Genomic DNA, 5,643 nt, shown 5'->3' on the forward strand with positions numbered 1-5,643 from the left:
AAGATTTTAACATGTACTGTAAGAGTCAAAACTTTGATTTTAATTATAGTAATAGCAAAAATGAAAATAGTTTTAATAGCAATAATAATAATAATGATAATAAATATAAAAATAATAATATAAATAATAATAATATTAGTAATAATAATAATAATAATAATAATAATAATAATAATAATAATAATAAAAATAAAAATAATAATAATAATAATAATAATAATAATAATAATAATAATAATAATAATAATAATAATAAAAATAATAACAATAATAATAATAATAATAAAAATAATAATATTAGCAATAATGATAATAAGAATAATAATGATACTAATAATAATAGCAATAATTTTAATAGTTTTAATACAATAAATAGAAGAAACAATAGTAATAATAATAATACTGTTAGTAATTTAAACATTAGTAGAAGGAATGACAATACTAGCCTTAATATTAATAAATCAAGAACCAATAAAACCATTAGGGTCTTACAATGGAATATTTGCAGTATGAACAAATTGGAAAAATTTGATAGTCTCCTTGAGAATCGAACAGTTGGATGTTGCAGTTGATGTAATTGTAATTAGTGAAACGTGGCTTACTGAAGAGAATTGTTCCATTTATAAGATACCCGGATTTATTTCAATCTTTTCGTGTAGAGACCAGCCTTATGGTGGATTGGCAATGTTCATTAATAAAGACCTAAATTTCAAAACAAAGGAGAACACAACCTGCGATGGGTATCACAGAATTAGTGTAGAAATATCTCTATGTGGTCAAATTGTCGACGTCCACGGAATTTACAGACCACCCGCATATTCTTTCAGCTTGTTATGTGCTCAGCTTGAATCTCTTCTCGCATCTACGCCTGATTCGCACTCTTGCCTTATTGTCGGTGATTTGAATGTTCCTGTAAACCTTGTAAATACAAATATTGTGCGAAGATACAAATCATTATTAGAATCTTTCAGCTTCGTTTGTACAAATTCTTACACATCTAGGCCGAAAAGTTAAAATATTTTAGACCATGTGATATGTAAAACTAAAGATATCGAACGCCTCAAAAATTTCACGATACTTACTGATAAAAGTGATCACTCGCAAATTCTCACATTATTCGAAATGTTATCAGAAAGACATAGTATGGTTTTAAAAAAAGATATTACGGATCATTCAAAACTTAATAACCTATTTACAAGTTATCTTAGCTCTTTTGTCCCTGGAGACAATGTGAACAGCGGAATTGTAGAATTAACATCTACTTACATTCGAATGTTGAAGCAGTGTACAAAAACAGTTTCTAAACAAATAAACCTGAAGCGTAGATACTGTCCTTGGATGTCGTATGACCTATGGGCTCTAATAAAATTAAAAGATAATTATTTGAAACGAGTAAAAAATCATCCTAATGATGATAACCTTAAAGAAATGCTTAAACACATCAACAAAAAACTTTGTAATAAAAAGAAAACGTGTAAAAGGCTGTATTATGAACGATTACTGAATGATACTACCCACTCTAAACTCTGGAAAAATATAAATCAACTTTTAGAGAAATCTAAAACATCTTCACCGATCACTCTTACAGATGGCGAAGAACTCATTACAGGTCAAAAACGTGTTGGTGATAAGTTTAACAAATATTTCTCATCGATTGGATCAGATCTTGCAAAGGAAATACCCATTGAAACTGAATATGATGTTTTGTCCAATATTAATGAAATCCAAAACTCAATTTTTCTGCAACCTACTGATGAAACCGAAGGCAATTCTGTCATTATTACCCTTAAAAACAAAAAAAGCTGTGGGCCCGACAGTTTTCCCGTAAGTGTGTTAAAAAATAATAGTACTATATTTTCTCACATTTTGAAAAAGTTTTTCAATTTAATAATTGAATCTGGAACGTACCCAGATTGCCTTAAAATTGCAAGAGTGACTCCTATATTCAAATCGGGTGATCCAGAAGATGTTAATAACTATAGACCAATTTCAAGTCTCAGCGTTTTTAGTAAAGTCTTTGAAAAACTTCTGGTAAATAGAATAACAAATTTTCTTAATTGCAACCATGTTCTGTACAGTATGCAATATGGATTCAGAGCAGGATCAAACACTCTTATCGCAATCTCTGAACTCGTGGATTCCATAATTAAGGACATCGATTCCAAAAATATAGTTGGTGCTTCATTCCTGGACCTAAAGAAAGCATTTGATACGCTCAATCACGGAATTCTTCTGGAAAAACTAAACAAATATGGTATTAGGGGAATCGCAAATCACCCTTATTCTTGTTTACGGCGTATCTGTCGTTCGTTCGAACGGATACTTTCGATCGAATTCGAAAAAGCTATTCTTGTTTTCGTTCGAACGCGATACGTTCGATGATGGTGTTACCAGATGAACTTCGAAACATCTAAGCAATGTTGCCACAAAAATCTGTATCCATCAGTGTATCTCTTTCTGTTCCATTGAGATTCTTATGGACAAGAATGCGATAACTGAGGATAAAAAAAAAATTTGACCTCGCTGCTCCAAAATGACAGCTCTTGGTGTAAACAAATGCATTTGAACTGTTGTGAAAAATAAATTTCGTCGGCCCGCGACGCGGAATACGTATTCGATGTATCCGATAACACGATTAAAAATTCGAAGTTTCGGTGTGCTGAGGGTGCTAATAAGTGATTCTAGGTTGTGTTCATCCGGTGAATTTTGGAAATGCTGTCGAAGACACCTATAGGAAGGAACAGAAGTGGCTGGGCCAGAATGATCTCGGCAACGAATTTAGCAACTATACCGTGGCCAGCAGCAACAACACAGTTCGATATAAAAGGATGTAAACATGTACCCCCGATGGTCGACGGTAAAAAAAAACCCCGAAAGCCAGCAGATGATAACGAAAGTGATTGGTGCTATTAGTGCCGTGGAAAAGCGCCCCTGCTGAAGTGTTTAATCATGAAGAATATACACCCTTATTCTTGTTTTCGATCGAATGATATTCGTTCGAAAGTTTTGCTATTTTGCATTCTTGTTTTCGTTCGAACGAATGAGAACAGTTCGATCTTTCGAACATTGTTCGTTCGAACGAATGGTTGCATTCTCGTTTTCGATCGAACGTATTTTTTCTACTGCCCAACAAACGCGAGTCAGATGTTGCGAACTGAGAGCGTTTTTGAAGTTAAGAGCAGTTGAAAATAAGTTTTATGGGAGAATCATCGAATTTCATACTTCGAAAAAAATGAAGATTTAAATAAAAGAAATTTCTTTAACAAATTTTACAAAAAAATTTTTATTTTAAGTGTATCAATTATTTTTTCGGCAGAGGTGTTTTTTTTAACAGAACAGCACTGCAAATAGCGGTAGTGCCTTCATTTTTACCGTCGGGCATTTTGTGATCGGAGACCATCGAGGACACAGGGCACAACTGAACGAACAGCATTGATGTCGGATGGTGCTTGTTACTGCTGCGGTTGACGAGCAAAATTGGTTGTCGGTATTATCCCCAGCCACTGCCAATGTTGTATCCATAAATCCATATCCATATTATCCATAAATTCGCCGAATAAGCACAACCTAGAATGAATCATCCAGCACACACAATCATCCAGCACACCTCTAAAATACACTTTTTCTATCGTGAAATCTAAAAAATTTTCCTTTCGCTGCTCGATGAACAAATTTCCACAAGAGGAAAAAATAAATGTTTATGCCAAGAACTGTCATTTGCCTGCCAAGGGCCAATGAGGTACATAGAGAGGTGGTGAGAGAGGAGCTATGCAAACGTAGTGGTGAAAGTTTTTTTTCGTAAACATAGTAACCATGACAATGGGTGACGTCACTACTGACCCAAGAAATCGACGGCGTCGACTGTTTGCTGGTGGTTACCAAACAAACATTCGACAAGGGAGAAAATGTTTTTTATGTTCGGTTTGGTTTTGAAAGTTATATCGGAATTTTAGTTCCGATAATCCGGAAGAGAAACACTGCAACTGGCAATCTTAAGTTTCGTTTGTGATAGATAAGTCAAAATCCACCGGAAGTGAAACCAGGGCCCTTTCTACTGCGAGGGAGCGGGCAGACCAGTGGAGTTAACATCCAGTTGATCGAAGCTCCCACAGCCTAGGCTTAGGCAGAATCTGAGGAAAAGCTCCGGAATCTAACTATCTGAGAAACTGTATCGAAAATTCCGACGCTCAGTATGCAGCAGGTATCCAGTGTTTCATTTTTCTTTTCTCACCATTCATGATTTTTGTTTGTCTAACAGGGAACTGGGATGAAATTCCTGAATGCTGCTACCACCAGATGAGTCTTAAGCCATCGATACTTTCGGCAATACGATGTGACTCGCGGCCAAATCTCGTTTTACAAAATTTAGCCAGAATCCTTGGAAATCCACCGCCCGGTTTTCCGGGAGAGCCTCACTTCAGGCTGATCTAATAAAGCTGTTAACGGTGCCTCCACTACCGATGACCAAGCGGTAAGTTTGTTATTAGTTATTCAAAGCATAATTAATCAAATTCATAATTTTTTTGATCATTACCTAGGCCGCCAGTTGGTTATCGAAGCGATAACGATGGAGTCGGAGAGTTCATTTGACAATGTCGATGAGCAAGATCGTCTAAAAAATAATTTTTCGCGAAAAACATCTCTCGTCTTTATAAGGGTACAAATTTGAAATGTAAAACCTTTTTCTTACTGTCGGGAACTATATAAAACGTGGATCTTTCATTTCTGCTGGCCAAATTTGCCTGTGCCAATCGAGCCATCACAGCGTAGAAAACAGCAAAAAGGTTCCAAAGGAAATTCTGACAATTATAATGATATCGAGACAGTAAAATCGACATGAAAAGGGTTGCAGGAAGTAATCGCAATAGCTTCGAAGATAACAGTGATGACGAGGATAATGGAAATCCAGATGATAAGGATCACAAGCCTCTTTGCGCACCGTTTGGCGGAAAAACATTCAAAATTAGAAGAAGTAAGAAAAAAATGGAAATCTTAATACAAAATCAAATCAAGAACACCAACTATGAATTAAGATGTGATTCAAGGTTAAAAAAATGATTTTTTCTAATGTTGTGAAATTAGAGAAAAAAAGAGAAACAGTAGAACTGGCTATCGAATACAAAATAATAGTGTAAAAGAAATAAATATCAATGATTTCAAAGTACAAATAAAATCAAAACTTATAGTTATTTTTTTCTTAGCTGACATGCAAAGGATAATGATCATTTTGTTTAAACATTTATGAAATGAAGATATTTTAAGAAAACACGATCACAAAAAATCAAAATTTCAATCAAAACGTTCAACATTTCGCACACCTTTTGCTAATTAAAAAAAAAATAGGAACTATTTAACAATTGGAATTAAACGACTAGAATAATATTTCATGGAAACCGCTGTCTATATAGCATTTAAATTTGGAATATATGACACATCGTTAAGATCATTGAGATACTGAGTCTTCTCGATGAAACCAAACTTAGAATTCCAAATCCAATATTTATCACTAAAACAAAGGAAAGAATAACAACCGTATTTACAATTTTCAATGTCTTCACAACGTTTAATTTATCCTGACAAAAAAAAAAAAATTTGCTAGCTGAAGTTTTATTTCTGCACAATTCCTTCATTAGCATTATTTTG

The 5,643-nt window shown here is 34.0% G+C and overlaps 1 long non-coding RNA gene across 1 annotated transcript; it reads left to right on the forward strand.

Annotated features, from left to right (window-relative positions):
• The first annotated feature begins 3,865 nt into the window (after positions 1 to 3,865).
• Positions 3,866 to 4,989, forward strand: LOC129742076 (uncharacterized). Its single transcript, XR_008736505.1, has 3 exons — positions 3,866 to 4,201; positions 4,259 to 4,471; positions 4,539 to 4,989. It is a non-coding gene; the product is annotated as an uncharacterized LOC129742076 (long non-coding RNA).
• The last annotated feature ends 654 nt before the right edge of the window (positions 4,990 to 5,643 follow it).

The sequence above is a fragment of the Uranotaenia lowii genome, chromosome 2 (genome assembly GCF_029784155.1).
Source record: "Uranotaenia lowii strain MFRU-FL chromosome 2, ASM2978415v1, whole genome shotgun sequence".
Taxonomy (NCBI): Eukaryota; Metazoa; Arthropoda; class Insecta; order Diptera; family Culicidae; genus Uranotaenia; species Uranotaenia lowii.